At 38.0% G+C, this 15,445-nt stretch overlaps 1 non-coding gene across 1 annotated transcript; it reads right to left on the minus strand.

The window, feature by feature from the left end:
* Window positions 1–4,350: 4,350 nt before the first annotated feature.
* LOC129507432 (U6 spliceosomal RNA) lies at window positions 4,351–4,454 on the minus strand. Its single transcript, XR_008664001.1, has one exon. It is a non-coding gene; the product is annotated as a U6 spliceosomal RNA (small nuclear RNA).
* Between the last annotated feature and the right edge of the window lie 10,991 nt (window positions 4,455–15,445).

Below are 15,445 nucleotides of genomic sequence, written 5' to 3' on the forward strand. Positions count from 1 at the left end.
TGTAGGGGTCTAAATAGCCTCTCAAGATACATGTATCAAAGCAGTGTTGGTGAGGAGCTACTGAAGGATAAATGAAAATGTAAACTTAGCTGCTTGCCTTTAGAGTCTAATTTTTTGGTGTTCTGTCTCAAATATACCCGAATTCAAAACAACTGGTAAGTTTGCTTGGCTCTTTCCAAGGAGAGTCAGCAGAGCTGTATGAGAAGAGGGGAGCAGAAATCTGGAGGCTGGAACTCTTCCTGAGTGCCAGTGTGCTCACAGCAAACCCTTTAGTTCCTCTAGAGAATCAGAGCTTTTATCCAGCCTCAGGGTGGAATATTCTCTGACTTGAGAAAATTGTCACACTGACAGCTTTATTTTTACCACAGACATAGTGCCAGTCATTGACATAATCATACCGACTAAGCAGGGTGTTCAGAAGGTAATTACAGAGGGCTCTGGGTTGCTATGGTGACAGACCCGACAGCCAGACCTGATATTTCTCCTCCCAACTTCTTATTAAAATAGCTTTAAAAAAATAGAAAAAAGATAAAAACTAGCAAGCACACTGGAAAATAAAGATAAGAGATGTCAGAGTTGGAGTGGAATTTCTTCAGAACACACCATTTTAGGATGGCCAAGGAGCATCATAGATCACTCACCGTCTTGTCCACTTTATTGCAGACAGTTCAGAGCCCCTCAGAGAATTGAGGAAGGCTTTGAGAAATGCATTCTTAAATCTGTGACACAGGAGTTCACTGGAAAATAGTCAATCTTACTCCAAATCCCAGACTCCTGTTCTTCTCTTATTATATTCACTGAGGGATTAATATTCCCAGGCACAAATATGACAGGAGTATAAGATGGGCAGAGGTTCGTTGTGTCCTAGAATTCTTTGTCATTGAAGAAATTTAACGAACAGTTGCAGAGATGGGCAGGGTTCTAGGGAGCAGTGCTTGCTTAGGATTTAATGCTCTATGTAATAGAGTTCACTGAAACAAAAGCTGTAAACATTCGACTTAGCATTTAAGATCTCCAGCTGTTGGATCAAGTAAATAGCCAGTCTCAGGCCAGCAGACTTACACTAAATGAATACTGTCAGACTCTGCTAATTATATTAGTGGCTGCCCAGGTTTACCTGACATTCTTACCGAGGTCTGAGATGAGGAGGCTGCAAGCACTGGCAGGTCGGTGGGAAGAGCTAAAGACATCTCACATTGTTGCCAAATTCTAAGTAGAGGTCTTTCTATTTGAACTAAGCGAACAGAAAAACTCTATGGATACTATACAAAGAATGCAAATAAAGACAACAAATGCTCTGCTGACAATTATGAGAAGGGCAAATATCTGAAAATGACTTGTTTTCATGGAAAAAGAACATTTTCTTTTTTTAAGATTTTTTTTAAAGATTTATTCATTTTAGAGTGAGGGAGGAGGGACAGAGGGATCTGGAGAGAGTGAATCTAAGGCAGACTCCTGCTGAGGGTAGAGTCTGATGTAGGTCTTGATCCCATGACCTGAGCAGAATCAAGAGTGAGACACTGGGCGCCTGGGTGGCTCAGTCAGTTAAGCAGGTGCCTTTGGCTCAGATCATGTTTTTGGGGTCCTAGGATCAAGCCCCATGTTGGGCCCTGTGCTTAGTGGAGAGTCTGCTTCTTCCTCTCCCTCTGCCCCTCCTCCCTCTAGTGCTTTCTCTCTCTCTTACTCTTTTTCTCAAATAAAATCTTTACAAAAAAAACCCAAAAACAAAAAAGAATGGGACATTTAAGGGTGCCTGGGTGGCTTAGTCAGTTAGGCTTCTGACTCTTAATTTCAACTCAGGTCATGATTTCAGGGTCCTGGGATCCAACCCTGTACTGGGCTCTGCTCTCAGTCTAGAGTCTGCTTCTCCTCTCTCCCTCTGCCTCTGCCTCTGCCCCTACCCCCACTTGTGCTTGTGTGTGCATGCACTCTCTCTCTCTCTCTCAAATAAATCTTAAAAAAAAAAAAAGAGTCAGACCCTTAACTGAGCCACTCAGGGGACCTAAAAAATAGCAGTTTGGAAATAAGTTATGATTTCCTTCCTAAAAGATGAGAAAAAATCTCTACAACACAAAGGTTGAAGAACATGTTAAAGTGAAGTGGAAATGCAAAATGTTCTGGTTTACATAAAGAAATGATGCATGAAAATCTGAAATATGATAGAGTATTTTTATAGAAGTGACAAAGGCTGAAAACACTGTCATGTTGTAGAAAACAAATGCAGAACACTTTGAGAATACAAGGAGGAGACTCAAGAGAAGAAACTGATCAGGAAAATGATAGATGGGAAAGAGATAGTAGAGATTTTGTTTATAAATTAAATGAGAAAAACAAGGACATGGCATTGGCTGACAGGAAAAATCATCCAGAGCTAAATTAAACCTTAGATTAAAAATTTGAAAAGGCTGTGTTTTGTTCTTGGTAAAATTCACAAATATTCAATATGTAGGAATATCCCCAAAAAATTTTAACATCAAAAGAGGAAGAAAAAAACTTTGTAAGTATCCAGGTTGAAAGGAGCATTAAGTGTAAAAACAAAAACATTAAGCAGACTTCAGATTATTCCCCCGTGATATTTATTTATTATTATTATTTTAGATTTCATTTATTTATTCATTCATGAGAGACACAGAGAGAGGGAGAGAGAGGGAGAGACACAGGCAGAGGGAGAAGCAGGCTCCATGCAGGAAGCCCGACGTGGGACTCGATCCCGGGGCTCGATCCCGGGGTTCCATCCCAGGGCTCCAGGTTCATGTACTGGGCCAAAGGCGGCACTAAACCGCTGAGCCACCCAGGGATCCCCTGTAATATTTAATCACAGAAGACAATGGAGTAATAGCATCTTTTAAGGGGGAAATAAAACGACCTAAAAATTCTATACTTTGTCAAATGTTTTGCTTGTTCAAAAGTCAGAGACATCCTGAGATAGGCAAGAACTCCGAAAAGTAGTATTCTTTCTTTCTTAAAATTTCTCAATCATGTATACCAGTTAATTGGATAAATCCAAGAGTAAAGGAAGAGCTCTGGTTCTGTTCTGGTGCTATAAACCTCCTAAAGCCTGTTCTTCTCACTGGTTACAATGAAACCGTTTGTGAAAAACAAAAACAACTCCTTGCAAGCCTAAAGGTGAACAAAAGAATTCAGGTTTGGAGAAAAACCATGCAGTGGCCACATAGTATTCTACTTGTGTTTACTTTTTTTTGGTGTGTGTACCTCTCTTAAACCTTCCTTTTAGGTGCAGGCTCCCGTTCATGGAAAAAGGCAAGGTGGTCACAGCTGCACTGGCAGCTCTCTGCTAGAAACCTTGTCTTTCTGGCCAGCAACCAAAAGAAGTAGGCCCTGTGGGCCAGATAGTATGGAGAGAATCTGAGCCCAGGCTAGATCTGTTTTCTGTAATCCCTTGAGCAGCTGCTTAGAAAAAGAAATTCACTGGGTGTTATACTATAGGTTGGCAAATTGAATTTAAATTTAAAAAAAAGAAAATCAGCCAAAGCAGATTGATAAATTAGAATGAAATGCTAAATATAATCAAAGAATCAAGTAGAAGGCAAGAAAGTGGGAACAATATAAATAAAGAAGAAAAATTAGACTAAGAAAAATGGATAATAGACTCAATCTGAACCAATTAATTATATTAAATGCTAATAGTATAATAACTCCAATTATAAACAAATATAAACAGAGTAGATAAAAAGCAAGACGCTATATTCTTCCTGCAGAGGCACACTTTGGATAAAAAGACACATAAAGATTAAAAGTAAATGGATGGAAAAAAGACATGCCATGCAAATGGCAAACATAAGAAGAATGAAATCATCATTTTAAATATTACATAGAATAGACTTCAAGACAAGAACACTACAAGAAACAAAAGGGATATTTCATAATAATAAAAGGCACAGTTCATCAGAAAGACACAACAATTATAAATTATGTATGTCTTTAACAACAGAATCTCAAAATAAATGTAGCAAACATTGACAGAATGAAAGGAAGAAATAGATAATTCCACAATTACGGTATTTTACTATAAAATTCCTTTTCCAGAAATTGATCAAATAACTGGACAAAAAATATTCAATAGAGCCATAGAAAATCTGAACAACACTGTTGACCCCATTGATGTAATTGATATTTATAGAGCACTACATCCGACAACTGCAGATGCACGTGGTGTATTCACAAAGACAGATCATACGCTGAGCTACAAAACAAGTCTCAATAAATTTAGCAGGACTTAAATCATACAGAGAGTTTTCTCTGAACACAACAGAATTAAATTGAAATTAATAATAAAAAGAGATCAAGTAAAACCATGAATACTCCAAAATGAAATAGCAGATCTTTTTTAAAAATATGGATTGCTTCATGAATTTGCCTGTCATCTTTGTACAGGGACCAGGTTAATCTCTGTGTTGTTCCAATTTTAGTATATGTGCTGCCAAAGCAAGCACATGAAATAGCGTATTTCTAAGTGATTCATGAGCCAAAGACAAAATCACAAAGGAAATTAGAAAATATCTTGAACTGAATGACAATGAATACAATACGCCAAAGCTTATAAGAGGCAGAGAAAGCAATCTTTAGAAGGAATCTATAGATCTAGACACTTATATTAGAAAAGAAGAAAGATTTAAAATGAAGGACTAAGATCCCATATTAAGAAACTAGGGAAATACAGCAGAGTAAGAAGAAAGTAAGTAGAAGAAAGGAAATTAAAAAGAGAAGAGAATAAGTCATTGAAAGAGAACAGACAATAGAGAAAATTAATAAGTGTACAAACTGGTCCTTTGAAGAGATCCACTGACAAAATTGACGAACTTTTAATAAGATGGGTGGAAAAGGGAGAGAACATAAATCATCAAGAGCAGGGATCAGGAGGGATTATCAACCCCAGATCCTTCAAAAATTAAAAGGATAATAAGAAAAAACTATGAACATTTTTTTGTCAATACATTAAAAAAACTTAGACAAAGTGCACAAGTTTCTTGGAAAATACAACTTATCAAATATGACAAAAGAAAAAACAAAATCTGAATCACCCTATTAAAGATAAAATTTATTGTCAAAATCTATCTCACTGAGACAACTCTAGGTCACAATGGTTTCAATGGCGAAATCTATGAAAAATTTCATGAAGAAAAAACTTACCTTATATGGATTTGTTTAGAAAATAGGAATGATCACTGCACAACTTATTCTAAGATGCTAGCATTACCTTAATATCCATTCAAAGAAATTGCAAGAAAAGAAAACTACAGATCAATATCCCTTGGTATTATAGATATAAAAATCATTAACAAAATATTAGCAAGTGGGTGAAGGTGGTCAAAAAGTACAAACTTCCAGGAATAAAATAAATAAGTCATAGAGACATAATCTACAGCATGGTGACTGTAGTTAATCATACTGTCTTGCATATTTGAAAGTTGCTATGGGAGGAGATCTTAAAAGTTCTCATCACAAGAAAATTTTGTTTCAAGTATGTGTGTACTTGTGGCTTATTGTGGTGATCATTTTGTAAAACATACAAATATTGAATCATTATATGGTGCCCCTGAAACTAATATAATCTCATGCATCAATTATACTTCTGTAAAAAATAAAGCAAATGAAATCCAACAAGAAGGGAAGATACGTCATGACTAATTAGAGTTTATCCTAGGAATATAAGGTTGATTTAACATTTGTAATGAATCAATGTAAATCATTATATTAGCAGAATACACTAAAAAATCATATGATCATTTTAATAGATGATGAAACATTTGACAAAATTCAACATCCTTTAATGAGATAAACTTTCAGTGAACTAGAAATAGTAGGGAACTTCCTCAAATTGATAAAGTGTGTCTACAAAAATCTTACAGCGGATATGCTTAATAAAGAACTGACTTGTTGCCTGCCACTTTAGGAAGAAATGTGTGCTTTTAGCACTTGCTGCCCTATGAAGAGCTTGGCTGCCTGAACTCAAAAACACTGTGTTGTTGGTTTTTTTGGCATGTTTTATTTTTATTTTATTTAAATTCAATTTGCCAACATATAGTATAACATCCAGTGCTCATCACATCACATGCCCTCCTTAATGTCTGTGACCTAGTTACCCCATCCTTCACCCCCTCGCCTTCAGCAACCCTCAGTTTGCTTCCTATGATTAAGAGCCTCTCATGGTTTCTTGTCCTCTCTGATTTTCCCCACTCAGTTTTCCCTCCATCCCTTATGGTTCTTTTCACTATTTCTTATATTCCACATAGGAGTGACACCATATGAATTGCGTTTGTAATCATACCTTGCATTTCAGACTACATAAGCTTGAGCAGTTTAAATTCTTGGAGGCTCTTTCTGCATCTGTATCATGAGTATAATAATGCTTGCTTTGGGAGTTGGGCTAAATGCCTAGCACAATGCCTAGCAGCAAAGAGGTTAATAAATCTAAGTATTACATTGGTACCTACCCAATAGTCTATAAGCTCTCTGAACGCAGAAATCATTTCACTTTTTTTTATTTACATATCTTTAGTGCTTAGCTCAGTACCTAGCACAAAGTGCATATTATGTAAAAATTTGTTGACTAAATTATTGGGAATAAAACACTCTCTAACCTTAAAGATTCTTCAGCTTTCTAAAGGAAATTCCAAGACTGGGCCATTCCCACTGAAAAATAGTTTACTTTGATTTTGATGAAGTTTGTATTGAGTCATCTTTACTTGATACTTGGCTGCTTTGGGGAAGTCCTGTTAATTACATATGCTTTGATTATAAGCTCTAAGACGAAGCAGATGCTCCACTCAGAGCCCGCACTTCTGGGTCTGTTTCTCAAGTGAGCAGTCCTTCACTCTAGCTAAGTTGATTTCTCCATCCTTCCTTGAACATTTTTGCATTGTGCCACTTTAGCCCTTGCTTGGGTCATGTGCTCTGCCTGAAATGCCCCTGTCCCTCTTCTCTCCGATCAACATCTCACCCCACCTTCCAGGCCTCTCCCCTAGGAGACCTTCCCCCAACTGTCAATTATCTTGTCAGAAATGTTATTTCCATATCCTGAACTTCGCAGGAAATATAATTAAGAATAAAAAAAATCTTCTGCCAATGCAGAAATTCTTCTCCACAAAATATAGGAAAGAAAGAAAACAGTTTGATTATTGGACCAGATTGTGATGGGTATCACAGGTCATCTGTTATCCAGTTGCAAAGACAGAAAAAAGTCTCCCCTTTTTGTAAAGCCACCCAGGTAGAGCCCACTGCACACATATTCTGAAGATAGAAAACTAGTTCTCAAGAAAGAAGCCTTGACAGTGCCGTTTGTCACACCCAGTTCATCCTGAATTCATCTGGTGATTGGGTGGCTATCTGTGTTTGCTAACTGCCTTTGCCCAAAGGAAAAATAACTTTTCATATCTTTGCCACTAAAGGTAGTTTTGCAACTTGGAGCCAGGCGCCCTGCCAAAGTTAGGATCCTACCCTACCATGGAAACTGGGAGATAGGTGTGATATCTTCCTTGATTATGGTTTAAAGAGACGGCTCCCAAATCCTTGAGAAAAACATTTCTGGGTTGTAAAACTGTCAAGAGGCTTATTTGCTTTTTAAAGATTTACATAGTCTTAAAGAGGCAGAAAAAGAATTTACAAATACAAATTCTAAAGTAAATGCTCTAAGAAAAGGGACGTGGGTGGCCTCTTTCTTTTTTCAAATTACTGGAGAGTCTTAAAAAATTTTTTTTTGGATTTGTATTTGCCCTTACAAACTCATATAGCCTTTCTTGTTAGTGCCATTAAAATGCTACTCTAGTGATGGAAGTATTAGTATATTCCTCATCTCTTTTTCCTGCTGGATTGTGGTAGGTGTGTTGTATATGTTTGTGCTGTGGCACCTGATGTGTCCCAAGTATATTACTAGAGGTTAATTAAAATTGATCAGATAACTAGTATACCTGCCTGGTGTAATATCCAAAGTTTGGTTATATTTCAAAGCCACTTCACTTTCAGCTATGAAGTATCTATTCTGCTATTATGATGTGAAGTTTAATAACTTTGAAGGAAAGCATTAAAAGTCGATTTCAAGGGCAAGGTCTACGTACTGCTAAGTTCTGTTTAAAATTTCTTAGTGGGGATCCCTGGGTGGCACAGCGGTTTGGCGCCTGCCTTTGGCTCAGGGCGCGATCCTGGAGACCCGGGATAGAATCCCATATCGGGCTCCCGGTGCATGGAGCCTGCTTCTCCCTCTGTCTGTGTCTCTGCCTCTCTCTCTCTCTCTGTGACTATCATAAATAAATAAATTAAAAAAATTAAAATTTCTTAGTGGCTTCTAAATGTCACAATCAGACCCTTCAGTAAAGAAGGGATGACACTGAACTCATGAGTCAGAACACTGATATATATGGAAGAGAAACTACACACAAGTCCAGTTAGACTTTTAGCAACCAGAATTCTCCAAGAGAATGATTCCCTAATGTCCTGGGTGGTGGCTCTGCAAGTGTGGTCTCAGACTAGTAGGACATGGTGATGTGTGGGAACTCGTTAGAAATGCACATTTTCTTCAGGCTCTTCCCTATACCTGCTGGGTTAGAAACTATGAGGGAGGCCCCAGAAATTGGTGTTTTAACAAGCCCTTGTGGAGTGGTTGATACTCACTAATGTTGGGAACCACTGACCTAACATATCCTTTGCATGCCATGAATTAACTTCTATCCTTTGCGTCTAGAATTGTACTAATTATGTTCCATCCTTGGGAGACTTAGGGAAATAGCCACTCTACATATTTTTGTATTCTGTGGCTCAAGTGAAGAAAGTCTGGATGGTATTTTAGCTCTTTCGTGTTTATATCCACTCTATGGTAAATGCTAATAATACCCAGGACAGATGACTGACATGTCTGAGACCTGAAGTCCTGCACATTCATTTGTGGTTCTATTGTCTTTCTATTCACCCCAATCTCTGGCTTTGATCGTCAATTAATGAGCATACCCAATTTCTTCTCTGAGTTGTAGTGGTCCTCTGTGGCTTGGGCTCAACTTACTCTCTTGGGAACTGCCTCCCCAAGGAGCTAGGGTAGGTCCACCACATACATTTAATGGAATCTTTCTGTTTTCCTGGTGCTGGTACTAGAGACATCAGTATTTAAAAAATAGTACCTGTGGCCACAAAGTTGGAAGGATGCCATCTATACTGAATTTAGCTAAGCCAAGCAAAACCTAAGAACTTGAATGATAAATAAAATTGCGAGAGATAAAAAGGGTAAAATCTTCCACTGTTTGAGGACTTGTTATTTAACAACTGTGGTAGGTTGTAGTTTATATTTTAGAGAGAAAAGTCCAATAAAATGGGAGAGGTATTGAGATTTTGGGGGGGCCATAGAAAAATGGAGCATCCTTCAAGGGAAACGCCAGGGAGAATTCTCAAAGGAGATGGTGAGGGAAGAAGGGACTTAGGATAATATGTCTAATGAGAATGTTTTGTTAGTTTACTTTTTTGAATTTGAATTTATGGTGGTGTGTGACTAGGGCCATCCTGATGAAGAGCAGTATGACAACCACCCATGCAAAAGTCTTCAACAAAAACTGCATTGCTCACTAATGCTCTTCAAATGAGTGAATTCTCTTTTTAATTATTTTTTAAATGTATTTATTCATGAGAGACAGAGTTGCAGAGACACAGGCAGAGGGAGAAGCAGGCTCCATGCAGGGAACCTGTTGTAGGACTCGATTCCAGGATCCCGGGATCACAACCTGAGCCAAAGGCAGACACTCAACTATTGAGCCACACAGGTGCCCTGAGTGAATTCTCTTTAGGAAATGCAACTAGTGTTGAGTTTGGGGTGGTCAAGCATGATAAAGAGCAAAAACAGAGACTCCAGTATGGGGCCATCTGACCTCTGGGTCCCACTAGCCCTTATGAGTGTTAACTTAAAATTATTTGCATAAAGGTGATGACTCCTGACTGTTTTATAGCTTGAGGCCAGGATAGAGACAATGATTTAATTACAACATAATTCAGACATTAAGTTGATTTAAGAAGAATTTCCCTTCTTGGTACTGCTAAATATTGGTATGATTTCAAAAAAGGTATTCAGGAATCAAATGGGGATGGAAAAATTTTCTTATATCTTTCTTAAGATGAAACCTCTTGGGCAGCCCGGGTGGCTCAGCGGTTTAGCGCCGCCTTCAGCCCAGGGTGCGATCCTGGAGACCCGGGATCGAGTCCCAGATCAGGTTCCCTGCATGGAGCCTGCTTCTCCCTCTGCCTGTGTCTCTGCCTCTCTCTCTCTCTCTCTGTGTCTCTCACGAATAAATAAATAAAATCTTAAAAAAAAAAAAAGATGATTTCTTTTCAAGATCCATTTTCGTTTGACCAAGAGTATAGTATGGCCTGGACTACATAAACTTGCCTCCTTGACTACTCCTCAGCTTGCCAAGACACAACTAGAGTAGCTCACACTTCACTAGCTAGCTAGCTAGGGGCATTATGAGGCAGTCTTTGGCTACTCTTCACACAAAGGCTGAGGACCTCTCAGTCTCCCCCCAGTTGCAGAGCTGTCTCCCGTCAATTTTTCACATTTTTATAGAAAGCCATTCAGCTTGTACTCAGCTGTCTTGATCTTGCATGTTCACATCTGCTGCTTAACACTGGCTTCCAAGCATGTGAAAACTTTTATACTGAAGATGATGATTTTGTTTGGTTTAGGAAAACCGAAACATCCTCTAGTTAAGAGCTATTTTTCCAGCTATTAGGATTGTGATCAGAAAAACTTTTTTTCTTATCTCACTCATCTCATTAAAAGCTGTCATCCACTCAGGAGCTCAAGCCAGAAACTTACAGACCAGCTCTAACACTTCTCTTCCCTTCATAGCTCACATCAGATCTATTGCCAAACCAAAGCAATTTTATTTCAAATTACTGCTAGACTCTGGCCACTTCCCTCCATTTCCACTGCCACCAATGTGGTCTGAGTCACCACCCCTCTTATCTGGGCCACTGCAATAGTCTCCAGTGTGGTTGCTGTGCAGCCATCTCCTCATTTAGTTATCATAAAGCAGGGACAGTGTTCTACTTAAAATGTGAATGGACTCATGTTACTTTCCTGCCTAAAACCTTTCAAATATTTCTCAATGTGTTTGATAAAATGCAAACCCCTTAACATGCCTATATAATATTTGACCTGTTTATCCCTCCAAGCACATTTTGTGCTATTTTCCCCCAATGTTTTTGTTTTTTAAATTGCTTACCTAGTTCAGTTGTATCAAGATGAACAATAATCACAGCCTTAAAACCTTAGCCTATATCCTTAGCCTATGGAATTGTTCTGACAGTTCATACTTAACATATGCCAATGGCATTTCTGTTTCCTCACTAAAGCACTTAACCTTAGACGAAGTTAAATAATACACCATGAGTTTAGCTACTACAGACATATGTCTTTCCCAATTAAACTTGAAACTGTTCTCTATCTCTTCCAAAGTGTCAACTGTCTTTAGTTTTTTTGAAGAGTCATACACATATTTCTTTCAGCATTTAATTTTGGATCTATAACAGTATAATGTATCACAAAGGCAAAGTATGTATCATATGTAGACATACACAAAATGTCTTATCTTTGCCTTGATCACCCTGGAAAAGTGTTGGACATTTAAAAACATCTTGATATCCTGGGTGCCTGGGTGGCTCAGTAGGTTAAGTCTGACTCTTGATTTTTGCTCAGGTCATGATCTCAGAGTTGTGGGATGGAGCCCAGAGTCAGAGATTCTCTCTCTCCCTCTGCTCCTCTCCACTCATGCACTTTCTCTCTCTCTCTCTCTCTCTCTCTCAAAAATGCCTCAGTCTTAATCTTAAAATTTTCTGAGTGATTGTCCAATGTTATGGGTTTTTTTTTAAGGGGAAAATAGCTGGGAAAACCTGCGAATCATAGCTAAGCCAAAAAGTTTGGTGTGTTTCCTTTTAACCACCAGAGACCCCAGCGGATGGACAGTCAGCATGGGACTTGCATCAAAGAAATGGTAAAAAGGACACATCAATCACTTATCACATTGGTGGTTTTCATTTTTCTTAGACTTACATGACAGACTCAAATTGGGTAATTTGAAGAGAGTTTAATAAAAGGACTGGTTATAGAGATGTAGGTAAGGTTGAAGAATAGCAAGAAGGAATGATATGGCAACTAGGGACAGTCGAACAATGTATATATTTCTGTGGAATCTGGGTCTACTTATTATAGCAGTTAGCCTATTCTAATACATAAGTGAACTTTTAAAATTTGTAATTTATTTAAAATATATTACCTATATATATTTCTAAATTAACTATTAAATAGATAGTAAATGTACAGGGATCAAAAATCAAAAGGAATAAAAAGTTTACAGTGGTAAGTCTGTCTAACCTCTATTCCTCATAGGTTTATTAGTGGATTTATGAAACTTCCACAGATATATTTTATGTAAACAAGCAAATAAAAATATTCTTTTTTTAAACATAAATCTTAGGAACATTGTAAATACTCTCTATGTTCTAAGAATTTTTTTCTTAGATTTTTTTTGTTTGTTTTAAGACTTTTATATTTTGGGGCACCTGGGTGCCTCAGTCAGGTGAACCCCTGACTCATGGTTTCAGCTCAGGTCATGCTCTCAGGGTCCTGAGACTGAGCCTGAGGTCAGGCTCCACACTCAGTGGGGAGTCTGCTTAAAAATTCTCTACTTCTGCTCCTTCCCCCATTCCCATATCCACACATATATTCTCTTTAAAATAAGTTAATAAATCTTTTTTAAAAAAGAACTTCACATTTATTAACGCATTGAATCCTCTATAAGATATACTGTTATAACCTCTAGTTTACAGATGAGAAAGCTGAGGAACAAGGAAAATATATGGCTTGTTTGAGATCACATAGCTTGTAAGTATTGGGGGTAGGATTTGAACCGAGGCTATCTTCCAGAGTCCATCTTCTTAACCACTAAATTGTATGGATTCAAAGACAACCAGCATTAACCTAAGAAATGTAATTCATTCTGCATATGTTATAAAGATAGTATTGTATTCTTCCTGTGGTATAATCATTTTTTAAAATTCCATTTATTCCCTTCTACTACTTAAGAAATTATGTACTTTCTATCTTTTAAGTGACTACTCTTAAAAATATAATATGTATGCTCAACATAATAAAGTCTACAATTAATATTTCTGTTCCTTTTTTTACAGATTTTATTTATTCATGAGAGACACAGAGAGAGAGAGAATGGCAGAGACATAGGCAGAGGGAGAAACAGGCTCCCTGCAGGGACCCTGATGCGGGATTTGACCCCAGGACCCTGGGATCATGTCCTGAGCCAAAGGCAGCTACTCAACCACTGAGCCACCCAGGTGCTCCTGTATTTCTATTCTTGTGCAAAATTCAGAAAGAATTTGCATTTGCTTTGGCTGAGTATCACATGGAACCATCAGCATGGAACCACTTTAACTTCTAGGTCTGGGGATTACAGAGGCAGTGATAGTATAAACCTGAATTCCAGACCCATACTGGAGTAAGCCTACAGTAATCATTTCTCAGAAAGTCTGTTATTATTTTCATAAATTTTTTCCACATAAAAGAGGAGCAGAAAAAACTCCTTCCCATATTGGCTTCTTCTGCAAGTACAGACTTTTCCCAAAGGGCCCTGTAATGGACTTCCGACATGGTCTAGGGCTTCTCTCCTGTTCTCTGAATCAGCTAGCCAGGAGTCCTCTAAATTCCAGGTTCCTGAAATTGGCTTTTTCTCCCAGAAGCACTAGCCTTTGTCCATCTTTGCCTACTTCTGTAATTTTAACTTACTCTTTTTATTTTTTCTGGTCCTTAGGTATCTTTCGTACTTCTATATGAGCCCAGCAATGCATTAAAAAATATATGTTATAATTTACCTCACAATTTCATGACAATGGAATGCCCAGTTTGCTGTACTGCCCAAAGAAGAACTCATGGAGTGATCTTTTCAAAATACAAGCTTAGCACCCCTACTTAGAATGTTTTAACGGAGTCTCAATAATCTTAGAACAAAGACTAAAATATATCTTTGACGTAGACTGTAAGGACCTTTTTCATGTAGTTGTAATTTTGCATTTATTTGAGTTATCCTTTTATTAATGTCTGGTAGGTAGTCTCCAAGATGTCCCGTGCTCTTGATTCCCACCTCTGTGTATTTGTGCCTTGTGTAGTGCTTTCCTATATTGACTGAGGATGACCTATGGAACCTCGTATAATGTGGAAATTACTGCACATGACTTCTTAGGTGAAAGCATGGAAGACATTTCTATTTTTGCCCTGCTGTCTTGGATCACTCATTCTTGGGGAAGCCAGCTACCATGTCACGAGGTCACTTAGGCAACCTTCTGCCAACAGCTATGTGATTGAGCCATTTTGGAGGCATATCTTCCATCTCCAGCTGAGCCTTCATCTGGCTAACATCTTGACTCTTGAGAAACCTAGACTGGAACCACACACTGAAACCATTTCTAAAATCCTGACTCATATAAATTGTCTGAGATAATAAATAATCACTCTAACTTTAAAGCACTGAGTTTGGAAGTAATTTATTATGTGGCAAGAGATAATGACAGTTAACCAACACAAAGTCTACCTCTTCTCCAACACCAAACACTTTACAAAGTAGGGATTCTGTTATGTTTTACTTTTTATTGCAGGACCTGTGTCTGGCATATAGTAGGGTCTAAATAAATATTTGCTGAATTGATAAATAAAGCAATGAATGTAAAGATTGTATATTTTGTGCCACAGAAATGACAAAAAGAACACCATGGTGGTAAGATGCTAGAACAATTACTCTGACATAATATAGTGGCCTGTATTTTCCTTGCGGACTGAGAAATTTTGAATCTGGAGTGTGCATATGTGGAAGATGCTATATTTGTGGGGTTTCAAAATATTTGAGCAGGGAACCACAACAACAGAGATCAAGTTAAACAGTTCTCATCATTAAGTCTTTAAAAGAAAACAAAACATCACAAATGATTCAAATGATTTTGGTTCTATTCCAAAGCAAGAATTAAAAGATAAAGTAATTAAAGTGTGTGGGTGTCTCTGGGCATGTATGTATGTGTTCACCACAGTGATAGTGATGGTGGTAATGATGGCCCTGATAATGGGGGTAGAAAATGTGTTGGTGATGGCTTTAGAAAAGGATGAAAATAAAACAGCAATGCAATATTGTATCAACCCATTGAAGAATCTGCTCTTTAGCTGATGGTTTCATTTCATAGACTTTTTTTTAAGATTTATTTATTTATTTGAGAGAGAGAAAGCCTGTGCATGGGTGCACCTGCAGGGTGGAGGAGTGGCAGAAGGAGAGGGATAGACAGGGATAAGCAGACTCCTTGTTGAGTGTGGAGCCAACATGGGGCTTGATCTCATGACCCTGAGATCATGGCCTCAGCCAAATTCAAGAGTTGGACACCTAACTTTGACACCTAG

Source organism: Nyctereutes procyonoides, unplaced genomic scaffold (genome assembly GCF_905146905.1).
Source record: "Nyctereutes procyonoides isolate TBG_1078 unplaced genomic scaffold, NYPRO_anot_genome, whole genome shotgun sequence".
Lineage (NCBI taxonomy): Eukaryota > Metazoa > Chordata > Mammalia > Carnivora > Canidae > Nyctereutes > Nyctereutes procyonoides.